Below are 14698 nucleotides of genomic sequence, written 5' to 3'. Positions count from 1 at the left end.
CTCTTCCAACATCGGGAACATGTTTCCTGCCTCTAGCGTGATTCCAATCACTTAATAATCTTATATGTTTCAATAAGATACCCTTCTAAATGCCAAAGTATACAAGCCCAACCGTTCAATTCTACCAACATATGACAGTCCCACCACCCTGGGAATTAACCTTGTGAACCTACACTGCACTCCCTCAATATCAAGAATGTCCATCCTCAAATTTGGAGACCAAAACTGCACACAATACACCAGGTGTGGTCACAAGTCAAGTCAAGAGAGTTTATTGTCATGTGTCCCAGATAGGACAATAAAATTCTTGTATTACTGCGGCACAACAGGATATAGTAGTCATAAATACAGATCAGTGTATCCATATACCATAATATATATATATACACAAATCAAAAACCGATAAAGTGCAATAGGCTGTTATAGTTCAGTTTGTTTGAAGTTGTGTTTAATAGTGGCTGTGGGGAAGAAGCTGTTCCTGAACCTGGATGTTGCAGATTTCAGGCTCCTGCACCTTCCACCTGATGGCAGCGAGAGATGAGTGCGTGGCCAGGATGGTGTGGGTCCTTGATGATGCTGCCAGCCTTTTTGAGGCAGCGACTGCGATAGATCCCCTTGATGGTAGGGAGGTCAGAGCCGATGATAGACTCGGCAGTAGTTACAACTTTATGCAGCCTTTTCTGCTTCTGGACGCTCAGGTTGCCGTACCAAGCCATGATGCAACCGGTCAGCATACTCTCTACTGTGCACCTGTAGAGGTTCGAGAGAGTCCTTCTTGATATACCGACTCTCCATAATCTTCTCAGGAAGTAGAAGCGCTGATGCTTCACTCGGGCCCTGTGCAACTGCAGAACGATCTCTTTGCTCCTACACTCCTACACTCAACTACTCATGTTGTGAAGGCCAACATTGGCTTTCTTCACTGCCTGCTGCACCTGCATGCTTACTTTTAGTGACTGATGAACTGACCTCCAGATCTTTTTGTACTTCCCCTTTTCCCAACTTGACACAATTTAGATAATAATCTGCCTTCCTGTTTTTGCCACCAAAGTGGATAGCCTCACATTTATCCACATTAAACTGCATCTGCCCACTCACCCAACCTGTCCAAGTTACCCTACATCCTCAGAGTATCCTCCTCACAGTTCACACTGCCACCCAGCTTTGTGTCATCTGCAAATTTGCTAATGTACTTTGAACCCCTTCATCTAAATCATTGACGTATATTGTAAATAGCTGCGGTCCCAGCACCGAGCCTTGCGGTACCCAACTAGTCACTGCCTGCCATTCTGAAAGGGACCCGTTAATCCCTACTCTTTGTTCCCTGTCTGCCAACCAATTTTCTATCCATGTCAGTACCCTACCCCCAATACCATATGCTCTAATTTTGCCCACTAATCTCCTATGTGGGACCTTATCAAATGCTTCTGAAAGTCCAGGTACACTACATCCACTGACTCTCCCTTGTCTATTTTCCTAGTTACATCCTCAAAAAATTCCAGAAATTAGTCAAGCATGATTTCCCCTTCGTAAATCCATGCTGACTCGGACCGATCCTGTTACTGCTATCCAAATGTGCCGCTATTTCATCTTTTATAATTGATCCCAGCATCTTCCCCACCACCGATGTCAGGCTAACTGGCCTATAATTCCCTGTTTGTTCTCTCCCGCCCTTCTTAAAAAGTGGGATAGCATTAGCTACCATCAAATCCACAGGAACTGAATCTATAGAACATTGGAAAATGATCACCAATGCATCCACGATTTCTATAGCCACTTCCTTAAGTACCCTGGGATGCAGATGTTCAGGCCCAGGGGATTTATCAGCCTCCAGTCCCATCAGTCTACCCAACACCATTTCCTGCCTAATGTGAATTTCCATCAGTTCCTCATCCGTCACCCTAGATCCTCTGGCCACGCCCCTTGGAACCTTTCTTCCTCTTTGGAATGAACTGATCCTTCACCTTCTGTATTATTCCCAGAAATACCAGCCATTGTTGTTCCACTGTCATCCCTGTTAGGGTATCTTTCCAGTCGACTTTGGCCAGCTCCTCCCTCATGGCTCCATAGTCCCCTTTGTTCATTTGTAATAATATTAATACCAAGGATTAACTTGAGGCTCTTAACCATTGCCACTTCACTACCATTGATGTTGATTTGGGCATGTACTCCAGCACGCTTGGTGAAGTCAATAACTGGCTACTTTTTTAGTTTAGAGATACAGTGCGGAATTAGACCCTTCGGCCCACCGAGTCCACACCGATCAATGATCCCTGCACATTAACACTATCCTACACACCAGGGTCAATTTGACATATATACCAAGCCAATTAACCTACAAACTTGTATGCCTTTGAAGTGTGGGAGGAAACCGAAGATCTCAGAGAAACTCTACACGGTCACGGGGAGAACGTACAAACTCCGTACAGACAGCACCTGTAGTTGGGATCGAACCTGGGTCACTGGTGCTGTAAGGTAGCAACTCTAAGACTGCGCCACCGTGCCACCTTGTTGCTGATTTTTATGGAGAGGTTATTGACCTGCCACCAGGTTACTAAATTCTCTTATCTTTTTCCTGTACTCCACCTCACCATTGTTCGTGATCCGACACACCACATTGGTGTCATCTGTATTGGAGATGGAGTTCGAGCTGAATTTGGCCACATAGTCACGATTATAATTATCACATTCAAATGCAAATAAATCCTAAATTCCACAGAAGCTGAAAATAACAAAGAAAATTCAAAACAAATAAAATTAATTCAGAAAGAATCTGTCTCATGAAGTAAATGAAAGATTTCTCTACTTATTGAAACATGGCATATTGGAATTACACAATGCCCTTGAGTCAGAGGGTGGTGAATCTGCAAAATTCTTTGCCACAGAACGCTGTGGAGGCCAAGTCAGTGGATATTTTTAAGGCGGAGATAGATAGATTCTTGATTAGTGCCGATATCTGAGGTTATGGGAAGAAGGCAAGAGAATGGGGTTAGGAGTGAGAGATAGATCAGCCATGATTGAATGGCAGAGTAGCCTTGATGGGCTAAATGGCCTCATCTAACTCCTATTCCTTATGACCTTATGACACACAGGCTGATGAAGGGTCTTGACGTAAAACATTGTCTGTCCATCTCTTCCAAAGAAGCTGCCTGACTTGCTGAGTTCCTCCGGCCCTTTGCTTCTTGCTCATGATTCCAGTATTTGCAGTTTCTTGAGTTTACTGTTGTCATTTTTCTTCCTTGGCAGTCTCTCGGGAACGAGGATGACTTGCGTTCTGGGTTCTGATGAGGCCTCTGCAGGAAGCCCCAAAATCTCTGACAGATGGGGCAGGAGATGGCAGGTGCGTTTGAGAGGTGATAGTGATGATCGCAGTATTGCTTGCATGAAGCACTGCGCAGGGGAGCTGACTGCGGTGCTCACGACTCGTTTAACACCTCCCTGCTGCAGGCCTCCGTCCCCACATGCCTCAAGACAGCCACAATCATCCCTGTGCCAAAACAATCAGCCATCAGGTCCCTCAACGACTATCGGCCAGTGGCGCTGACACCGGTGGTGATGAAGTGCTTCGAACGTCTGGTACTGGGACACTTGAAGAACAGCATCCCCCCCTCCTTAGACCACCACCAATTTGCCTATAGGGCAAACAGGTCGACGGAGGACGCAATGTCACTGGCCCTCCACTCCACCCTGACACACCTTGACCAGAGGGACAGTTATGTGCAGATGCTATTCATAGATTATAGCTCCGCCTTTAACACCATCCCCCCCCCATAAACTAGTCACCAAGCTGGACCACCTGGGCCTCAACACACACCTGAGCAGCTGGGTCCTGGACTTTCTCACCGGCCGACCACATACTGTGCGCATGGGGAGGCAGGTCTCCTCCAGCATCACCCTGAACATCAGTGCACCACAGGGCTGTGTGTTGAGCCCCTTCCTCTTCTCCCTCTACACTCTCGACTGCAAACCCACCCACGAGGCCAACACCATATTAAAGTTTGCAGATGACACCATCGTGGTAGGCAGGATCACGAGTAACGAGGCCGCCTACAGGAGAGAGGTAGAGAACCTGGTGAGCTGGAGCCGTGAGAACAACCTGATCCTCAACGCAGCAAAAACAAAGGAGATGATCCTGGACTTCAGGAGGAGACTGAAGACCTTCGTCCATCAGCCCATCACCATTAACGGCGAGACAGTGGAGGCTGTGCAGAACATCAGGTACCTCGGGGTCAACATCAGCCACGACCTGACCTGGACCGTCAACATCACGGCGACGGCCAAGAAAGGACTTCAAAGGCTTCACTTCCTGAGGTGCTTGAAGAGGGCACGTCTCCCACAACAGCTGCTGGTGAGTTTCTACAGGTCAGCCATCGAGTCAGTTCTCACATACTGCATCACAGTATGGTACTCTGGCTGCACCGCAGAGAACAGGAAAGCTCTCCAACGCGTCATTAAGACTGCTGAGAGGATCACTGGCACCCAGCTCCCCAGACTGGAGGACATCTACCGGACCCGCTGCATCCGGAGGGTCAAGGGCATTATTAGAGACAGCACACACCCTGGACACTGCCTCTTCACCCTCCTGCCCTCAGGAAGACGATACAGGACACTGAGCGCCCGCACGACAAGACTAAAAAACAGCTTCTACCATAGAGCTGTGACACTACTGAACTCTATCCCCCTCCCACACTGATTCCCCCCCTCTCTCTCACACACCCGCCCATACTCCTATATGTTTATAGTCTAATTTTTTAATAGTTCTTTTTAAACGTATTTTTATACTCATATTCCTGTGCAGCTGGAGGACTGCTCCAACAAAATGTTGTTGTCTTGTACAATGACAATAAAGATTATCTATCAGGATGCGCTTCCTTCAACGGTACAAATGCTTCAAAATCGCATCATTGGCTTTTGATCAGCCTGAGGATGTCTTCATTTAACATTTTCTTTCTCTGATTTCATTAGAATTCACGAGATTGAAGATGGGTCCCAACCTATAACGTCACCTGTTCTCCAGAGATGCTGCCTGACCTGTTGAGTTACTCCAGCACTCTCTTTGTTTTTTATTAGAATTCAGTTCAGTCCTGGAATAAATAGATTTATTCCACCACCAGAGGGCAACAATCAGGAGAGGAGTCTTTAGCTTTCCCCCAACACTCATCAGGAGAGTTCTGCTCAGAGGCCTGTGTAGCTGAACTGTAAGTCCAACTGTTAAGATGAGGACACCATCGATTTCCTTCTGCTGCAGCACTCAAAATCCTTTCATCAACCTTGTGAGCTGTTAACCCTATATGCTCTAGATTTCTGGTCTGGAGCCTTTGTCAATAAGGCCCAGAAATGACATCTTTCTTGCACTTCACCAGGAACACTGTCCCTTTCCTCTTCATATTCCTTTTCATATTCCGCACCTCCTTTCTCCAAGTCCCTCATTTCCCTTTTACCCTCCATCCTTCCCCTCCCACCTATCCCTTTCCACTCGCATCCCTCCCTCCAGCTTTACCTTTCACCACTTGTGCGCAGGGCCGGCGTTAAGCCGATTTGACCGATTGCTCCCAATTGGGCCCCGCGCCTAATGGGGGCCCCGCACTAATGTTCAGTATTTCGTACGGAAATACGAATTCTCTTTGTTAAATAAAGAATTTTTTTAATTCGCCATCCGGATTTTTTTTAAACGAACATGTATAACAACCGCTGCACGGCCATCATACACAAACGATTTGTTAACTAGTGCTGTTAGCACTTCTTAACGGTAAGTAGTTAACACCTTGTTATGCGATGTCATGAATCTGCATCTATCCACATTCCTCAGTAAATGTTATTGTGTTTTGAACAAGTATTAACGACGCCATGTTCCTTTGAATAAAATTCACACGGCGTCATTAATACTTGTTTAAAACACAATTACATTTACTGAGGAATGTAGATCGATGACACGTTGAGAATTTCATTTAACTCACCATCATGAGTGAGGGCCCTGGACCGCGAGAAGGGGCTTCTCCCTGGTGTGCAGGTTAGTCATTCATCTACCGACCCACGTTGTGTCTCTCTGTCTTTTGCTCTCTCCCTCCCTCCCTCTTTCTCTCGCGCTCTCTCTCCCGCTCCCCGTCTCGTCTCTCTCTAGCTCTCCTACTCCCTCTCTATCACCCTGTCACCTCAGCATTCCCGGAATCATTGATGTTTAGCGGTAGACAAAAATGCTGGAGAAACCCAGCGGGTGAGGCAGTCGCCTGGCCCGCTGAGTTCCTCCAGCACTCTGTGTTTTTTGTTTGGCTCTGAAGTTAAAGGTGGCTCAGCGGGACGGGCAGCGGCTCTGGGGAGAGGGTTGTGTTTCTGGTCGAGACCCTTCTTCAGACAATCACAAGTACTCTCACCGACGCGAGTTCAGTTCGGTCTGAAGAAGGGTCTTCTCTCCAGAGTTGCTGCGCTGCCTGTCCTGCTGAGTTACTCCAGCTTTATGTCTATCTTCAATTTCAGAGAATTACAATTTCTCACGGGGGGCTTATAACGTCTCTAAACCCCTCTGGGACCCTCTGAACACCTCTAAACCCCCTCTAGCCCCCCCTATTTCCCTCTATTCCCCTCTAAACAATTGTAAACACACCTGAACCCATCTGAAGCCCTCTAAACATCTCTAAACCGTTTAAACCCCCTAAGGCCGGCCATGCACGCACACACACAGACGCATACACACAAACACACACACTCAGTCACACAGACACAGAGACACAATCGCATACACTCATAAACACACACACACACACACACACACACACACACACACACACACACACATTCAATCTTTCAAAGTGCCGCTCATTTTATTAGATGTGTGACACTTTCATATAATTTTTCAAAATTTTAGTATATCAAGCATTTAATGTTTTTTTTGGTTAAAGACGAGCATACTACACGAAATATAAACATACATAAATTTTTACTTTTCTAGAGTAGGGGCCCCGCCATCAATTTTCTAATTGGGCCCCGCAATTCCTAGCACCGGCCCTGCTTGTGGGCCACCGCCAGGCGCCAGGGGGTACTTTAATTTAGTTACTCATATTTTTGCTTGGCCAGCTTGCAACCCAGTAGTATGATTATTGATTTCTCTAACTTCATGTAATGCTTGCACCCCCCCCCTCCCCCTCTCCCCCTCTCTCCATCCCTCCCCCGCCCAAGTCATACCATCTTCAAAGTCGTCTTGTTCAGTCTCATTGTTTGTAACTCGTTTTCACCCAGCCCACAGTTAACAGCAGCCTGTTTCCTTTACCATCGTTACTTATTTGCATGTTTCATTCATTTGTTCTATACCCCGCTACATCACCGTCTATATGTCTCGTTTCCCTTTCCCATGACTTTCAGTCTGAAGAAGGGTCTCGACCCGAAACATCACCTATTCCGTTTCTCTAGAGACGCTGTTTGACCCGCTGAGTTACTCCAGCTTTTTGTGTCTATCTTCACTTTTAATTTGTTGCAGATAAATAAACTACGCTGAATAACAAATGAATCAACCTCATACCACATTAATGGTATAATCACACACACACACACCCAGTCGGGGAGCAGCCTTGTTTAGGTGAAGTGCATTGGTAAGTAAAGGGCGAGTCTTGACTTAAGAGTCTTCGGCGAGGAGGCGGAGGCAAGGAGGCTACTCTTATTCTGTTGTGTATTTAATTTTACTATTTAAGTGTAATGGCTGGGACGTTAGTGCAGTGCGTATGCTGCAGGATGTGGGAAGTCGGGGGCACTGCTGGTGTCACTGGCCACTACACCTGTGGGAACTGTGTCCAGATGCAGCTCCTCAGGGACCGAGTTAGGTAACTGGAGCAACAGCTGGATGACCTGTGGTCCATCCGGGACAATGAAAGCTTCCTGGACAGGACCTAGAGTCAGGTCGTCACTCCAAGAGTGCAGGGGGTGCGACGGGTAGGGACGGAAAGAAAGGGGATGAGGCGAGTGCAGGAGACCTCGGTGGAAGTTCCTCTTGCTACCAGGTACACTCTCTTGGGAGCTGTCGGGGCAGACGGCGCTTCCAGTCCGAGTGACAGACAGGTCGGTGGCGTCAATCCTAGCGATGAGACTCGATCGGCGAGGCCGACTTCGGGCAGAGCCATAGTGGTGGGTGACTCCATTGTCCGATGTGCGGACAGGGGATTCTGTGGCAGCAGGTGAGACTCGAAGATGGTGTGTTGCCTCCCTGGTGCCAGGGTCCAAGATGTATGGACCGACCAGAACATCCTCGAGAGGGAAGGTGAGCAGCTGGAAGTAGTTGTGCATGTCAGCACGAACGACATCGGGAAGAAGAGGAAGGAGGTTCTGCAACGTGAGTTTAGAGAGTTAGGGAAAAGGCTGAAAAGCAGGACTTCTAGGGTGGTTATCTCTAGTATGTTTACAGTACCTCGTGCGGGTGAGGGTAGGAACAGGGAATTAGGGGATCTGAATGTGTGGCTGAGGGGCTGGTGCAGGGAGTAGGGATTTTGATTTACAGTCCTTGTACATCAGTCACTTAAGCATGCAAGTAAACCGGCAGTGAAGAAAGCTGATTGGCATGTTGGCCTTCATAACAAGAGGAGTTAAGCATAGGAGTAAAGAGGTCCTTCTGCAGTTGTACAGGGTCCTGATGAGACCACACCTGGAGTATTGTGTGCAGTTTTGGTCTCCTAATTTGAGGAAGGGGATTCTTGCTACTGTGGGAGTGCAGCGTAGGTTCATGAGGGTAATTCCCGGGATGGCCGGACTGTCATTTGATGAAAGATTGGAACGGCTGAATTTAGAAGCTTGAGAGATAAATAGAAACATATAAAATTATTAAGGGATTGGACACGCTAGATGCAGGAAACATGTTCTCGATGTTGGAGGAGTCCAGAACCAGGGGCCACAGTTTAAGAATAAGCGATAGGCCATTTAGAACTGAGATGAGGAAAAACTTTTTCACCCAGAGGGTTGTGTATTTGTGGAATTCTCTGCCTCAGAAGGCAGTGGAGGCTGATTCACTGGATGCATTCAAAAGAGAGTTATATAGAGCTATTAGGGCTAGATGAATCAAGGGATATGGGGAGAAGGCAGGAACGGGGTACTGATTGTGGATGATCAGCCATGATCACATTTAATGGCAGTGCTGGCTCGATGGGCCGAATGGCCTTCTCCTGCACCTATTGTCTATGCTTCTATGTAAACCAGGTTGAAATTGTGATCTGGCAAATCCTATGGTCATGTTTGAACCTTTAGTACAGATCTGTATAAATAAATAATGCTAAGATTAAAAATTAACTAAGACCTTTGCTAATTTACAGTTATTTAACATACCCGTACAACGTTTGCAATTCAACTGACATGATCTCAGCACCTCATGTGACTGGAGGAGCATCTGTGTTTTAAAAGAACAGCTCTCAGAGGAAACTCTGGATAGAAGGAATGGGTGACGTTTCAGGTTGACGAGAGTTCTGAAGAAGGGTCTCAACGCGAAACGTCATCCATTCCTTCTCTCCAGAGATGCTGCCTTTCCCACGGAGTTACTCCAGCATTTTGTGTCTATCTTCGGTGTAATCCAGCATCTGCAGTTCCTTCCTTCACAGCTCAGAGGAAAGTGATTTGGGGTAATTTCAATGACCTGCATTGTCTGCAGTCCAGTCCACCACCAGTCAGGTCATAAAGTGCCAGAGATGAGAATTTCACCCAATATTTCACATTATCTCCTGAGTTCCACCGTCTCCATCTGTCTTGAACTCCCCCAGGACATCAGTGGACAAGCAAGCACCTTCTGTCCCAACTTGTCTCTAGATAAACCACTCTTTCCAATATTGGTCTCATAAACTTTCTCTGAACTGCATCCAATAAACTAACATCCTTCAACAAGGAGACCGATACTGTACATAACGTTCCAGATGTTGTCTCACCGATGCCCAATCAAGCTGAAACATAACCTTAGCATTAGTAACTCAGCGGGTCAGACAGCATCTCTGGAGAAAAGGAATAGGTGACGTTTCGGGTCGAGACCCTTCTTCAGACTGGACCCGACCTGAAACGTCACCTATTCCTTCTCTCCGGAGATGCTGCCTGTCCCGCTGAGTTACTCTAGCATTTTGTGTCTATCTTCAGTTTAAACCTGCATCAGCAGTTCCTTCCTACACACTGTACACAATGTTCCAAATGTGGTCTCACCGATGCCCTGTAACGCTGAAACATAGCTTTAGTGTTCAATTTTCGTTGTGATACACAATAACAATCTGTCAGTTACCAAATCGCTTGCTGCACTTGCTTACCCAGCCGTTTAGTTACTTTAGAGATACAGCGCTGAAACAGGCCCACCGGGTCCATGCCGACCACCGATCCCCGCATATTAACACTATCCAACACACACTAGGAACAATTTTATATTTACCAAGCCAATTAACCTAAAAACCTGTATGTCTTGGGAGTGTGAGAGAAAACCGAAGATCTCGGAGAAAACCCACTCAGGTCACAGGGAGAACGTACAAACTCCGTACAGACAATTGTAGTCATGTACTAAGGCAACAGATCCCTCTTCGTCTAAAGCTGCAACCCCTCACCTGGTGCACAGCCACAACCTTATGGCCTTGTCCCACGGTACGAGTTAATTCCAAGAACTCTCCCGAGTTTAAAAAGAATCAAACTCGTGGTAAGCACGGAGAATGGACGTAGCGAGTACGTTGGAGCTCGGGGACGTCACTTAGCGGCTCGTAGCGATACTCGGGAAGACTCGCGAACGGCAGGTAAGCACGGGAAGACTCGTGAAGATTTTTCAACATGTTGAAAAATGTCCACGAGAGCCCCGAGTACCGACGAGTGGCCATTACCGTAAATCTCTGAGTTCAAATCAGGGCAAACTCGGGAGAACTCTTGGAATGAACTCGTACCGTGGGACAAGGCCATTATAAAGGAGGAATATGTGTGTGTGTCCCCAATACTCTCCCTACTCAACCCCCACCAGTCTCCAACTCAAAATGAATCACCAGAACTCTATTTTAAATGAAACTACAGAAATACACATTAGTGAGAAACAACTCCTCCAACCAACAAAAAAACAACCTTTTACAATATCAATAGTAAGTTTAGGTAAGAAATACATTGCGGAAATAGGCCCTTCAACCGACCGAGTCCGCACCGACCAGCATCCTCGCACACTAGGGACAATTTACACTTATACCAAGTGTTGTGAGGCAAATGAAACTTTACACAACTCGTAATTTACTTAACTTTATTTAAGCTTTAAGCAACTTATTTCTTTAATACATAAGCTCAGAAACGTCTGGCAAACATGGCTGATTCCGCAGGCCTTTCCCGCCCGAAATACTTCGCACATGCGCACACTCCGGAAAAGCCCTGCACATGCACACACTCTAGAAGAGCCCCGCACATGCGCACATGCGTCCACTTCATTCTCCCCTCCTATTTATCAGTTGAGACGGTCAGGAGGTTTATTATGTCTTGATGACCGTCGCAGCACTGGAACTTCAGGAGATAATGGTGTTTCAATAGCTGGGGGTAGATATATTGCTTGGTCATCAACTTCAGTCATATTGTTATTTAGATTTACAATTTTAGAATTTTTTAAAGTTTCCATAGGGGATGAAGGAAGTGTTGGAGGAAGTTCTCGATTAGTGTTATCAGGAAGTGATGGAACTGATGGAGAAGACGGACATGGTGCAAGGTCACGAAGTGAGACAGTTGACTGACGTCCATCCTGATACTTGATAATTGCATAAGAAGGGTTGACATCAGTCAGTTCAAGTTCATCAACAAAAGGCTCATTCTTATTTGATCAGACATAACGACGAAGCAACACAGGCCCAGGGCTAGTCAACCATGATGGCAGAGAAGTACCACTAGAAATTAAAGAACCGCTCGTGTGGAGTAATATTGGTAGCAGTTGACAGTAGAGATCTGATGGAGTGTAATGCATCTGGTAGAACACATTCCCAATGCTGATCTGGTATGTCATTTGACTTTAAAGCCAGTTTCACTGCTTTCCAAATGATTCCGTTATACCTCTCAACCTGACCATTTCCAGTCAGATGATATGATGTTGTTTTACTTGTTGCAATTCCTCTATTAGAAAGGTAGTCTTTTAATTCTTTTGACATGAATGAGGTGCCCCTATCAGAATGTATGTAACTTGGAATTCCACAGAATGAAAACAGTTGATCTAAACATTTGACAACCATAGCAGCTGACATATTAGGACAAGGAAAGGCAAATGGAAACCTTGAATATTCATCAACTAAGGTAAGTATATAAACATTTCGAGAGGAGGATGGTAAAGACCCTTTGAAGTCAATACTCAAACTTCCATAGGTTGAGTAGCTTTGATTAATCTTCCTTCTTCAGGACGGAAGAACCTTGGTTTTAATTCAGCACAGATTCTACATGAAGCACACGTCATTTTCACATCTTCTGTAGAGAAAGGTAAGTTTTTGGAACGAACACAGTGTAACAAATGAGTGACTCCAGGATGACACAGCCCATTGTGAAGATCAGCGAGTGCAGAAGAATGAACAAAGGCACAAAATGCTCAAGTTAACGTATCCGGAGCAACATTATCCTTACCAGGGCGGTACTCAATTGAATAACTATATGCGGATAATTCAATCCTCCATTCATGAATTTTACTCTTTTTAATCTTCGTTGGTTTTCGATTATCCAGCATAAAAGCTACTGAAAGCTGATCTGTTATCAAAGTGAAGTGCTGGCGAGCAAGGAAATTACTCAATTTCCTCGCTGCTTCAATAAATGCTGCAGCTTCCTTTTCGACGAGTGGGTTGTGCAATTCACTACCTTGGAGAGTACAAGACATGAAAGCCACTGGTCGTCCTCCTTGATTTAATGTTGCTGATACTGCTAAATCAGAGGCATCACATTCAACAACAAAGGGGAGATCCTCATCGATGGCGTGTAATGTCGCAGATTCTAATTGTTTCTATAAAGAAGGCACCAATTGCTGTAGAGTCAAGGGGGAAAGATTTTGCTCTAATCAAAGGTTGAATTTTGTCAGAAACATTTGGTATCCATTTAGCATAATATGCAAATGCAAGAACCCTTCGTAGAGATTTTAATGTTGCTGGAACAGGTATCTCTTGCAGTGGGCGGAGTCTTTCTGGATCAGGCTTGATTATATCATTTCCAACCCAATAACCAAGAATATTAATTGATGACACTGATATTATTGACAGCCTCATTTAATGTTAGATTTTTAGAATGTACAACATCTAAAAACCGTTGTACATTTTCGTCATGTTCAGCTTGGTCTTTTCCTGCAATAGTTATATTAACAAGATAAGGGAAAGTATCTTTAAGGTTTTCCTGTTCAACAACTTTGTCCATCTCTCTCTGAAAAACAGCCACGCCATTAGTTACACCAAAAGGAACTCTGCAGTAGTGGTATAATTTCCCATTTGCTTCAAACGCAGTGTATTTCTTCTCCGATTCCTTCAAAGGAATTTGGTAATAAGCACTTTAAGTCAAAAGTAGAGAATATCTTATACTTAGCTAATGTATTGATAATCTCTTCTATTCGAGGTAATGGATATGCATCAAGCTCCGTGAACTGGTTTATAGTTTGAGAGTCATCAATGCAGAGTCTCTTTCTATGTCTCTCCAGGGGGGTCATTAACCACGACAACTTGTGCCCTCCAAGGGGAAGAACTGGGTTCTATAATCCCTTCTTTTAAAAGATCAGTTACTTCTGTGTTGATAAAGTTCCTATCATCTTTACTAAAATGTCTTGATTTTGTAGCAATTGGCTTGCACTTGGAGGATAAATTAGTGAATAATGAAGGACATTCAACAGTTGCAGCAGAAAAACCACACAATACTGCTGGCTTTGACAATCCAAGATCAGGCATAGTTCCTTCATACATTATTGAAGTGATCTGTGCAGTTTCTGAAAATCCTGACCTAGAATTATATCGCTACACAAATTTTTCAAACTACCAAGACATACAGATTTATAGCTAGTTTTGTTCAGAATAAAGTCTACAATACAAGATCCTATAATTTGAGTATTGAGAGTTGTCAGAGCCATCGAGATTTCTCTATTTGAAGGAATTATAATTAGATTTAGTTGGGACACAACTTGTCCACTTATAAAAATGTCTGAACTGCCAGAATCAAGTAGTACATTAAGTGTATGGCCATTAATGGATACCGTTGTAGCTGCATGAGACAAGCTCTGAGGAAATGCAGCTGTAATTGCACATAAAGAAGGCGTATACATGGCAGCAGTCACAATTTTAATATTTGCTTTGGACTTGCATACTCAAGAATAATGACCCTTCTTGCCACAACTACCCGCTGGGAAAACAGTTGAAGACTGAGGAATTTGGTTTGTAAATTGGTAAATCAGGCAATTTATCAGTCAATTTAAGCAAAACTGCTCTTAGCGAGCGGCAGTGAGTGAGCGGCCTTGTGAGAAAAGTGTGAGTCTTTGGCTCGAGGGTCTTCGGAGAGGAGACGAAAGAAGGAAATGTCAGGCAAGCTGATTCAGTGCGATGCTTGCAGTATGTGGGAGGTCAAGGACACCGCTAGTGCCTCTGGCTGCTACAAATGCGAGAAGTGCATCCAGGTAGAGCTCCTGAAGGGCCGTGTTGGGGAACTGGAGAAGCAAGTGGATGACCTCCGGTTCGTCCGAGAAACGGAGTCGTTCCTCGACAAGTCCTACAGTACGATTGTTACACCTAAGGTACTG

This window comes from Amblyraja radiata, chromosome 23 (genome assembly GCF_010909765.2).
Source record: "Amblyraja radiata isolate CabotCenter1 chromosome 23, sAmbRad1.1.pri, whole genome shotgun sequence".
NCBI lineage: Eukaryota > Metazoa > Chordata > Chondrichthyes > Rajiformes > Rajidae > Amblyraja > Amblyraja radiata.
Note: the sequence above shows the minus strand (reverse complement) of the source record.